The sequence below is a fragment of the Coccinella septempunctata genome, chromosome 1 (genome assembly GCF_907165205.1).
Source record: "Coccinella septempunctata chromosome 1, icCocSept1.1, whole genome shotgun sequence".
Taxonomy (NCBI): domain Eukaryota; kingdom Metazoa; phylum Arthropoda; class Insecta; order Coleoptera; family Coccinellidae; genus Coccinella; species Coccinella septempunctata.
Window position 1 is genome coordinate 69,835,963 of NC_058189.1, and position 12,752 is coordinate 69,848,714.

The 12,752-nt window shown below is 38.2% G+C and overlaps 1 protein-coding gene across 3 annotated transcripts in view; it reads right to left on the reverse strand.

Moving 5' to 3' along the window:
- Positions 1 to 12,752, reverse strand: part of LOC123322602 (pleckstrin homology domain-containing family G member 3) — a 148,671-nt gene that overhangs the window by 61,356 nt on the left and 74,563 nt on the right. Inside the window, exon 1 of one of the 3 annotated variants that reach the window (XM_044910555.1) lies at positions 3,813 to 3,833. The exons of the other annotated variants lie outside the window; for them this stretch is intronic. The gene's annotated coding sequence lies outside the window, so the exon portion shown is untranslated. Of the gene's footprint in view, positions 1 to 3,812; positions 3,834 to 12,752 lie in introns of those variants that run through there. 3 annotated transcript variants of the gene reach the window in all.

The window sequence follows — 12,752 nt, forward strand, 5'->3', positions numbered from 1 at the left end:
ACATGGGGATTGTACGGTTTTTAAAAATCCCTTTGATATGTTGGATGGTGAAGACGCCTTCATGTAGGCCTATCCAACTAGCTACGGAATATTTTTTGAAGATTATACATGTATCAGGCCTCCCCACGACAAATGTCTCAAACCTCCCTGAAAGCAATTTTTAAAGTGATTTATGTTTTCATCTTATACCCATATATTTTGAAAAGCGAATAAAACTGTAAATTGAGTAGTTTTATGCATATTTCCCAGTGAAATGTTTGTTTATGCCGAAGAATTAATGCATGATCATAAAACCCTTAGGTAACTTGAGTAAAAACTTACAATTTCTCACCTCGAAACACTCTTCGTTGAATATTTCACAAACAAACTACTGTTAGCCTTACATATTAACGTCACGCAATGCCCTCTGCCAAAGAATAGTGTTCACTAGTATAATACTTTTGAAAACGGCTACAGATCGCGGATATAAGCCTGTATCAAGCCTCCCCATGTATCAATGCTCCCTAGTCTCCCCTATTCGTGCCAGTCGATTATTTTATGAAATTTAGATTGCACACAATTGATTCGAACATCGATAAACGTTATCCTTACAATTATTCATCGTTCATTAACTGCAAGGCAACTGTATCTACTCAGTTGATTCAATAATCTCAGTTCCAACCGAATGCAGTGGGGAGTTTATTATTATTTTATTATCAATTGAGATCAACGTTTGATATGCGGAAATAGGTCGTTAGAGTGGAGTGGTTATATTTAAGAATGAAAGAAACATCTGGATCATTCTCATAAGAGAAATTTCATAGCTGCAGTAACCCATTCTCCCAATACAATCATTTATTTTCGAGTTCAATCTGGAATTGTGAGTTTTAAAGCCTATGTGGCTATGAAATATAGGATTGGCAGAAATCTACATACCAAAGCATAGAAAATGTCCTGTTGGAAACCCTCAAATATTTCTTGAATTCAACATGTACATCTGCAATTATAATATTATTTCAGAAAAGTAGGTACTCATTTCATACGCTCTCAATTCCATATCTTTTAGCATTGAGTACCTATTGGATTCGTGTTGAATTCTCATACTTTTATTCTAGTCATCGCAATAGGTCGTAGGTGTATTACGCTACAATTCCTTTAAGTAACTACATTTGTTTATCTTTTCTCTGAATACAGCAACATCAGTTCGCAATGACATTGAAAATTCCCAATTGAGGAAATGACATCAATTTTCCCTTTATTTGTCACCTAAACACGGCAATCGACCTTGATTGCGTGAAAATTGCCTGTATCTCGATTGTGCAATACATTCCATGATGAAATTAACGAAGTTTCACAAGGAATGCCATAGTATCATCGTACGGTTAACTTTGGATCTACTGCGTCGTGCTCAAATTCATGTCGGAATCGAAATATAGGTACAACAATAATAGAATGATCACGCCTAAAGGCAATGAATACAATAATAAGGATAATAAGAGAAAATATGAGACATATGCTATTGTCTTCGTCTTGGTTTCTATCTGGAGGGGATTGAATCGGACACCGTTTCATATTGGGTGGCGCTCTTCGTAAATGTATAGTACTCAGTAGCGCTTGCCAATATTGAAAAGGGGTCCATCAATTCCAAACGTTCTCCATCGGAGAAAAAAGCTATGTTGCTCTGATGAGATCAAATGAGACCGAAACCGTGGTCAGCATCTGCTTTTCTTCGATGGAGCGTACTCCATTTGGGGCCTTGACGATGGCAAATTGGCTAGTTCAATTCAGATCGTAACACTTGTTTATATTCATATCGGCGGGTGGTATGCATCTGAATTTATCCTTATTATAGGTACAACATTATAACGCCGATCGGGATTTCGGGCTTGACTGTCATCTTCAGAGCATAGGAGATTTGTAATACGTTATTCGGGATCTATTTTTTCCAGAACGAAATTCTGGTGACGTTATACCTATTTCATTTTTTATTCTCTGGATGTGAATTTGAAGGTGATACATACTCTAAAAGAGCAACCATTCTAGTGATGAAATTACACCCATCCCGGCACAACCGTTCGATCCTGAAGAAGTTTGAACCGAACCCAAATTTTTGGTAATTTTTCGAATGTCGCGTACTTTCGAGTCACATACCTTCAAGGAAAATCATCGTAGATCCGAATGTTATATATATATTCCGAGATATATTCTGATAGAGCAACTCTTTTTGTAATAAATCTGAGAATTTCATTCATTTCGGCATAACCCTTGGGTCTTGAGGAAGTTTTAATTGACTCCATCTTTTTGGGAAATTTTCGAAGGTCAACTTTAGAGTCGCGTATCTTCAGGAAAAATTATCTTAGGTCCAAATTTTATACATATTCTGAAAGAGCAACTCTTCTAGTAATAAATCTGCGAATTTCATCCATCTCGGCACAACCGTTCGGTCTTGAGGAAGTTTTAATTGACCCCATCTTTTTGGAAATTTATCAAGGGTCATCTTTAGAGTGGATTATCTTCCAGAAAAATTATCGTAGATCTGAATCTGATACATATTCTGAAAGAGCAACTCTTCTATAATAGTAATAAATCTGAGAATTTCAACCATTTCGGCATTTTCGGTACCATCAAAATACCAAAAATTTAAAGAATCCAATTCTTGAAACTAAGCTGTAGGTTATCTAATGGATGTGTCAAAGATTTAGCTTGTTATTCTTAAGGGAATTTTGATTTTCCAGGGGTGGCATAGCTCATTATGAAAACTTAAAATGGCTATAACTTTTTATCACAGCCGAATCGAAAAAAATTGTATGGGAAAAAAGTGTTTCTTTTGACCTCAAGAATCTACTGTTAAAATATTTGCTCGAGTCAAAGACTAACCCTGTGTAGAGTCATTCGGGGTAACTGAGCGCAGTGGGTATATCTCGACTATGCAATGTATGAAAGAGGGGTTCATTTGGGTGAAGCAAGGGAGCAGAATCGCCATATTAGTTTTTCATAGGAGTGCGCCGTGCGACGTTTCTTTAACTTTTTATTTGCAATCAATCAAATTCACTAGTTTTCTTGTTAATTTTTAGCATCTCTGCAACTTCTGCCAGGTCCAAGTTCCGAGTCCGAAAGTGTTAAATAATATTTTATTCGATCATGGGCATATTAATCTAAATATATGATAAAAAATTTTAGGTTCTCTTAGCTCTATAAGAACGTCACTTCAAATTTTGGCTTACTGGGGAAAGTGTGCGCGGGTAAGTGTGCGCATAGATTCATTATAAGGGCATTAGTTCAGTGAGGAATAAATTATGACATTGTTGATTTTCTTGGTTAAGACTCGATCAATATTGTCCTATTTGTTCAGAAAAATATGAAGAGCCACCAACAGGGGAATGTATCAAGTGTTGTGTTCACCAGGAATTGTGACACGAACAATAAAGCACTGCTTGTAAAAAGGCGCTTCTGTATTGACAATAAACAGCATTTCTCTAATATTGTAACATTTTGATGACATTATTTTGTAATTTGTTTTGATTGTGTGGTTCACTAAGCACTGCGTTCACTTACCCCGTGAGGGTGCGCACACTTACCTGCAATATGGGGCATGTGAACGTACTCCGACTTTCTCTATTAAATTCTTTTTTGCGGAAAGAAAACGTTTTTGTTTGTTTGCTTTTTGATGTTTTCTTATAGATTAGAAAATTCTCTATCTTATGAATATGTTTTAATCTTCCTAGCTTCAACATTTGAAACAGGGTATGGCTTGAAAGGCAAAAGTGCGCACAGATGCCCCGAATGACTCTATAGTTGTTTTCCGATGTGCGATAACAATCTTCAAAACTCACCGAATTACCGAACCTGCACTGGCCATCTCTGCCCTTTCTCATCCATTAATCACATATAACACTCAACACTTGGTCGGATTTCCTAAACAGACGCGCAATTGTCCGATTTACAAAGATCCGTCGCCGAAATGACATAACGGCGCCAGTTCTGCCCACGGCACGCCGCCAGTCAATGACATTCTTCGCCGATCCGATCGAAAAAACATTCGAACAGCGCGTTATCGGTCGACAGGAAGTGCACACTCTAAATGGGCTCTCGAGACTGCAAAGCAGAAACGTTCCACCACGAGGTGAGGAAACCAAGCTTCCGACCGACGTCAACAGACCGTGCAGAGAAGAAGGCCGTCCTATTTTTCGGGTTCGCTAACTTTGGGTATTTTTAATCACGCCAGATGAACGTGGCTCTAGTGTCGGAAAAGAGAGACGAGACGAGGAAATAGGAGAAATCTCGTGTTAAGTCGTACTCGACGCTTTATCTGTGGTTTGCAGATAATGAAGAGGTCAGGGTTTCTTGCTAAATTCCAAGAAGTGAAAACACCCTGTATATGCGAAGACATCCGATGTCACGTCTTGTTATCAGTTGGCGTTTAAGAGCTTATCTGACAGTTTTTTTTTTAATCATAAGTTTCAGTGCGACTGAGTAAGTTGCGATTGTAGCATTGCAGTAGGTCATGAATGGCTCTATGATGGAAAATACGCGACAAGGTACAAAGGATTGCCTATGGGTGCATCGCTGTAGCTATGAGAACGTGCCCAACTAGAGCACTTGAGGTCTTCGCAGATCTCACTCCTCTACATCGAGTGATATAAGGTTTGTTCGTAGAGTGGTTTGGAACTGTACAGAGCAAGAGCAATTCCATTTCAGGCTAGCGAAAATCCATTTGCGCTTGCTCTGTACAGTTCACAACCGTTCCAAACCCCTCAACGAACAAACCTATAGCATAGATGTATAATACTAACCTAGATGGCGAACTTGTCAAAATTTTTGAGGCAAACAGGCGCCATTTGCAGTTTGGGATAGTTTCTGTTTTGATGTGGTAGCGTGGTATTATATTTACATATATTTACATTTTCAATATTTTTCACACAGATCGGAAATATTCTTCATTTAAGATTGGTCAATATTTCGATTTTCAGAATTCGTTTTTCATAACTTTTAAAATTCGACTGAATTGCGCATGTTCGTCCCGCATAATTCTATAATATCTTTATAGTTCATCCCAAACTACAAATGGCGGCCAAATGCCTCACATCGTTCTTCGTTAACGGATATGAAGTTCGACGTCCAGTTGGTATTATAGGTCCATGACCTATAGATAGGGTAGCCAATGAGGCCAACCTCATAATACCTAGGAAAGGTACATGGAATAGTTCACAACCGTTCCAAACCACTCAACGAACAAACCTATAAATAGGGTAGCCAATGAGGCCAACCTCATAATACCTAGGAAAGGTACATGGAACAGGTAATGAAATAGTTGAAAGTCAGACTGCCTGGTCTTCTCTCAAAGAGTACTACATCTCATCAGCGAACGCACTTGGTGATGTCTTTGTCTTAATTTGAAGCTAATGATTCAAGAATAACGTAGAAAATATAATCTGACAGTTTCAGTAAGCCGAAACAATGAAAATTGGCCATAATGGTAACAGAAATCAGTTTTTTCGAATTATCTCCTTTCCTGGGCTTCAAATTGTTTTCGCATCCATTATAAAAGTTGTAGAACATAACATTTTCTACCAATTTCGTCCGAAGCAATTTTTTCTACGTTCGAACGTTTCTGAGATATATGGTGATGAATTTACGTTAGACTGGGTTTCTACATTGACCTTGGCCTTTCGCATGTGTGGCTAAGCTCCTCGCCGTTATCACGAAAAAAGCTCGAAAACGGTTCAGAGTATGTAAAATTGCTTCGGACAAAAGTTGTATAGAATTTTATTAACTACAACTTTCATAATGAATACAGTAACGATTAGAGGTACAGGAATCGAGATACCTTGAAAAAAAGCATTGTTATCATCTTCAAACTGTCAGATTAAGAAAACTCCCCCTGATTAGTATCAGATTAATGGGTCAACACGTCTACAACACCCAAATTAACCATCTGTATGAAAATCTGACACGCTCGAGCATGTACAAGTACCTTTTTTTTGCATTTTCAAAGGACCTCTGTGACCTTGCGTCGCGTCCGAATTGTCAGTCTCTTGAAAAGTCGCTTCATTTGGGTCCAATTTACATATCCTCTGAAAATCTGAAACGAAATATTTTTTTTAACCATTATCAATGCTTCCGTACGACCAGCCCCACCACGCAAATTGTCATATTAACATAATTTATTATCAGAGACATGTAGGACACATACAGCTCGAATATGTACACTTGACGATTTTTTGTTACATCTTTGAAAACCTGCAGACGCTTTCCCCACCGCTGAAAGTGCATACATCATAAAACCTCTTTTTCTTTCTACCATCTAATCTTCAAAATCCACTAGGTCTTCACGACCTAGCTCGAGTAAATCCCGATTTAGCATCGTCGGCTCCCTAACTTATAGTGATCCATTCTGATAGTCAAGCCGCTATCAAAGCACTCCTATGTCATCGCCTCAAAGTTGATATGGCAGTGCCGAAGGAAACTCAATGACATAGACAAGAACAACAAGTTCTCTCTAGTCTGTGTTTCAGGTCACTCTGGCATCAAAGGAAACGAGAAAGCCAACAAATTCGCCAGAAAGAGAGCACAAACGCCACTTACTGGCCTTTCTGTGGTATAGGAAAATGCTCTGGAAAGAGTTTCTGGTCCAACTTAAAGTGCCTATACACGCACCGGCGACTTGCAGTCCAGTACTGTCAATGGGGAATCCTCCTTATCACTGCATATGCAAGTTCAAACTGAATAAGTATGAGTTTAATTCATGATTTTTTCAAATTCACCGCGGAAACTATTCAAAATCATCCTTCAAATGAGGGGTTTTAAAATTTAAATCGCTTTGTGCGGAGTTTACGATTTGGCAACAGCGTCTACAAGACAATGAAAAGAACAATGTCCGATCAGCTTGTTTATAAAATAACAGCTGTTGATCTACAGGCGCGTACTTACTGGCGAGCTTCAACAGCAACCGGCCATGAAATTCCCATAAAATTTTACGACCTTCCTCGTTCGTCGCAGACTTCATAGACAGCCATCTTTGTCTATCTCATCAGGATAATGCATTTGTTGTCCTTTATTATCAAGGCATATTTCAGTCGATGTTGCCAGCTTATACAATTCTCACAAAACGCTTTAAACTTTAAATACCCATTTTTATTTTTCATTTTTAGGTGCTTAAAATAATTTTTTTTGGGAAACGGTTGAAAAATACATCATTTTCGTCAGAAGGAGTATTCCCTAATTGAACTGTAGTGCAGTTGCATTGAAGATCTACGTGTCCGCAGTATAGGCATTTTTAGTTGTCCTATCGGACAAAGAACCCAGTTTCGCGTTTCTCGAAGATACCGCGTTCAAAAAACAACATTCTCATTACACCTAGAAACTTCCAATTAATTTGGAAACTACCGATCTCGGAATATTGCATCTTCCTCTATCTAGGGAACGAAAAACGTCATTCCCCGTGGCGGTCTCGACAAAAAAGTGACGTTCGCAATTAGAAAATTGGCAGTAAAAATTCCGCACCTCATCTAATACGTCCCCTTTTCGGGAGATAAGGAAAGTTGGCCGGAATAATTACGCCATTAATTAAAAGACACTGGCGTCTCACAGAGAGGCAAATTACGCGCGCTCGTCTGAATCATTCCATTCATCTATAGTGTATCTCTGCGCTCTCAGAATTACGTAACGTCGATTTGGAAAGCTGAGGACGAGGCGTCGGTCGTAGCTGTTCCTTACGTACACCAACATTTAATAATTCACCATATGGTCTTTTATTATCCTAATATGTGGATCAATGTCAACGACTCATTTTGTAACAGAACGATGGAGAGAAGGACGCCATTTCGTTTGTTGTTGGGACTGTTGGGAGGTCTTAGCTCAAGTCAAAATTTCGATTTCATCGTGAGAAATACAACCTTTGACTCGCACAAATATTTCAACAATAGATTCTTGAAGTCAAAAGAAACACTTTTTTCATCATCTTTTCCGATTCGGCCATGATGAAAAAGATATAGTCATTTTAATTTTTCAATAGAGCTATGCCAAAATTCCCTGACCAAATCGACAGAAGCCTAGAGCTAATAGGATTGTTTTATCATAGTCCCATTTCGGAAAAAATGATGGATGGCAATACGGCATCACAGGCATTCTGGATGCTAAAGGACAGAGTGTTTCAAAATCATGACCTCAATCTAAAGACCAAGTGAGCTGTTTACGAAGCAGAGGTCCTCCAAAAGCTTCTTTACGGAAGCGAAAGCTGGACGCCCTACAGGCGACATATTAAACAGCTTGAACAAACGCAACAACGTCATCTAAGACAGATAATGCACTTCAGATGGTTTCACAAAGTTTCAAATGCAGAAGTCTTGCCTATAAACATATATATGAAGCTTTAGGCCTTAGCCTGGAGGATGAAACACTAGAAGAGGTCGAGCAGTTCAAATACTTGGGAACTTAATACTAGGGCTAACCTGGACACGGAAATACACAACCGTATCAATTCGGCATCACAGGCATTCTGGAAGCTAAAGGACAGAGTGTTTTAAAATCACCATCTCAATCTGAAGACCAAGATAGCTGTTCTCAAAGCAACGCTTATTCTCGGAAGCAAAAGCTGAACGCCCTACATATATTAAACAGCTTGAACAAACGCAACAACGTCATCTAAGACAAATAATGCACATCAGATGGTTCCACAAAGTTTCAAATGAAGAAGTCTTGCAGCGCGCGAGTTGTATAACAATTGACACTCAAGTTACGAGGGCCGGACTAGGATGGAGCGGCCACATTCTGAGGACGCAAGACACAAGACTACCCAAAATAGCTCTGGCGAATTCATAGAGCAAGCTCAGAAATCAGTAGGCTAGTATAAACGGTTCGAGGATATACTGCATCAATCCCTAAAATCAGTTAATGCCCATCATAACTGGGAACAACTAGCGTTAGACAGATCACAGTGGAGGTCTCTGGTCCACAGTTATAATGGAGACTCGAGAAGAATACAGCGGCGGCCAGATCTGGTTGGTAACTATCCATGCCCGGAGTGTGGAAGAAAATTTAGGTCACGGTTGGGTCTCTTCAGTCACAGGGGGGCACACAGTCGCAAGTAACCCTTTGATCGCACAGATAATTTTGTTTTTGAGTCTTTTTGTGGATTTATTCACGGTAACAGGATATAGCAATGAATGAATGAATGAATCGAGAAACGTACTTCCAATGATTCCGAGTCTATGTGGAGGGAAATCTAGGTATCAGTTAATAATTATATCAGCCACAATAGAAGATATACGTATGGGAAAATTAAGTGTGAAGTTTAGCCTGTAGATAAACTGAAAAAATAACACTCAATCAGTCTGCGAAATTGTCCGGATGAATCTCTTCGATTTGAAGGCTTGAAAAATTCCAACTGTCGAGCATTCATTCATTTTGATAGGAATGAAGGTTTGGTTGGTTGTAAGATGTATTACCAATTTCCGTGTAATGCAAGATTATAGCTCCGATGAGGCGAAAATATTTACGTTACCTTGCATGGAAGGAAGTTCTCACAACTTACTCAATACTTCACTATTCCACCATCACTTTCGGAGTTTACTCACCTGGAAAGAAATGAAAACCGTCAGTTTACAAGGGATGACACGAAATAAATAAGATGTCACCAACATTAGAGCATTTTTTCACAATCGGTTACATGTTGAAATCATTCAGACTCAAGTTTACATACAAATATACTACACATTTCCATCAATCTCAAGGTAGGTATCATCGTAGGTGATATCACCGTACAGAAATATTCATACTAGAGTGTGGACCAGGTAGAAATCTTGATGATCGTTCTTCAAGGTACATAATAAAGAAACAACAATATTACGATGATCATATTTATTATTAGAATTGATTCGAGATGTCAATTTCAACATTGTATAGACAATACGAATGACTGATTTTTCACTCAAGAGATTGATAAGTCGAATATTCATCCTTCTGAAGATTCTATTGTTAAAGTGAAGTCGATACTTCATCACAATCATAAGATATATGTTTGTGATTCTCGCAGAGCTTCATAAGTTTCATGGGGTTTATGGAAATTAAATTCTTCCTGGCATGTTAAATCAATAAATTCAGATTCTGATAGGAATATAATAATGATAATTCCCAGAAAAATTAATCAATATTTTTGGTGTTTTCTCGATTTGAATGAGATGAACAGAATACCTCACTCATGCATTCAAGCCGTGGGCGTTTTGTGTGAAAACTCTCTCAGATCTAGTGGCCACCCACATAACCCCAAGCAATGAAAGATTACAAAAATTATACTCCATTCACTTTTATTTTATCAGTCGGTTAGCCATGGAAATTTGACACATTTCACTCTGTATAGTACGAAAAAGTGGGGGTTATGACGCTTGTCAAAACATTTTTGGGTTTTGAATCAACGCTATGTTGCCCGTTCTACGTGAAAGTTTCTGTTATTAAGTATTTTATCACAATGTCGAATCTCTTCGGAAAATATGTGACGAACATAATTGAAGTTTATACAAACTGATTGAAGGCATACCAAATCCAGTTATTTGCATGGAAAATACAAGAGATCAGTATAATATCATAATATGCACTAGCTTGAGGAGAGTTAATGTACTTTGTCTTGTTTGGCTGAAGTTTGAATACGTTACATCAGTTGTAGATTTCAAAAATATTAACCCGAAGATAAAATGAATATGTTGCAGTTGTTGGGAATGGGTATCTCCCGAAGGAATTAACAGATAATTACAAGAATGTTAAATTCTTCAACAAAAATCGTCTTGCATCAATATAAGTAAAAGGAATTAAAGGAAGTTTCAATCAAGATGAACTTCATCTTTGAACAAAAGTTTCACATGAATGAACAATTAGCAGGACAACTGGCACGTATTTGTGTCTGTTCATCTTAATGCATTGAGATAATAATAATAATTAGGTATTAATTGGTACCTCAAGACATTTACAATGTATAGGACAAGTCAAATGAAAAAATAGAAAAATCAATTTTCGGGAACTTATTCTACGATGACATTCATCGAAAATCCTGTAGTAGACTTGTCGCATTATTCACTCAAACATTAAATTCTCAAATGCCACCACTTTTTTGTGTCTCCCAATAGAAGGAAATTCTTTGTCATCCTCTTCATTCACAATCTTTCTGATTGTGGAAATATTCAGCTGAAATACAAGTCGTTTAGATTCAGATGAAACATTATATAAATTCTCTTACATTGAATATGTTCGCTACCGTCTGACGTATTGTAGATTTGAGAATATCAGGGTATAACTATTTGAATGAGCGGACCTGAATTCTAAATAGCACTTCCTGACATCCTGTCTCTTTTCTCAATCACTTTCGGCATTTTCGTAATAAAAATTGATATTAGTTGTGGCAACGGCGTTATGACATTAACGACATTTCATGAGTGCCAACCTTACTCGGTTCTAGTTACAAAAACTTGAGAAAATTATTTCATGGCCAACCGACTGCTAAAATAAATGTGAATGCAGTATACCTTAGGAATCAAATTTGACCGGTACCGCGTAGAGCCTTTGGGCCGCTGTAGGGCCATCATCGGTCAGTTCTACCGGCCTTAAACGCCTCGAGATCTCGGCAATACGATACCCGATAAATTATCCTCGGAAATTAGCGTAATTGAAAGTCGAAATGCACGTTATTAACTGCCTGGCGTTCACTACAACAACCCCCGACCAGGCGGCGGCTATACTAATACCGAAACGGTTTTCGATATTTACGAGTATTACTCAGTTGTTTAGCAATCAAATATGTATTGTGCGATAAATGAGCATTTTATGGCGGTTGACGGGTACTTACGTGTTTTGCCGTGTTGAGCAATGCCGTTCCATTGTTTGCTTTTATGCCGCGCCGCCGTACCGCAACAGCGGGGCATTGTTAATGACTGCTGAAAAATCGACGTGGAGGAATTCTCGGCCGTTTGTACCGCTCGCTGTTAATCATAGTTGCTAGAAACTTTTTGTCTCCCCATAAAGTCGAATTAGAGAAGTATTCAACTGCATGTAATCGCGCTGTGGGATTGCCTATTTTTGAAATACTTCATAACCTGCAAAATAACGCGACAAACAAGAGTGGAGGGAAGGTAAAAAGAATTAACAGAAACGAAAACAACGTTTCATTTACGGATAACAAAACAGATGACTCAGACTGAAAAGGACGCTTGGCGAGAAAGAGCCATCAGCTCCAGCGAAACTATGGGAAGCAAATTATGATATTGAGGCATCGTAGGATAGGCAGATCGTTGTCTGCCGAGCCTCTGCCTAACCTTAGAAGTACTGAGCCGACAATTTGACTTCAGTTTGGGCGCTTAGCATTTTATTTTCTCTGGAAAATTTTACTATTATACGGGGTGAGTCTTTGACTCGTTCAAATATGTTAACAGTAGATTCTTGAGGTGAAAAGAAACACTTTCCTCCTATACCATTCTTTTCTATTCGGCCCTGTTATAAAGATATAGCCATTTTAAGTTTTCATAATGAGCTGTGCCAATCCTGGAAAAACAAAATTATCTTTAGAATAACTAGCTACACTGCGCAAAAAAATTAACGCACATTCTGAAAATCTCAATTTCAATGAAAGTTAACTCTACATTGACTTTATAACTTATTTTTTATGTTCTCTCGGGAAGGTTTTGAACGAAACAAGACACATTAAATGGAGGAAAAATTCAGGATTTCCCGAATCTTATGTGAAAGAAAAGAAATGAACAATTTTCAAAATACTGAAATGCTGATAAGTG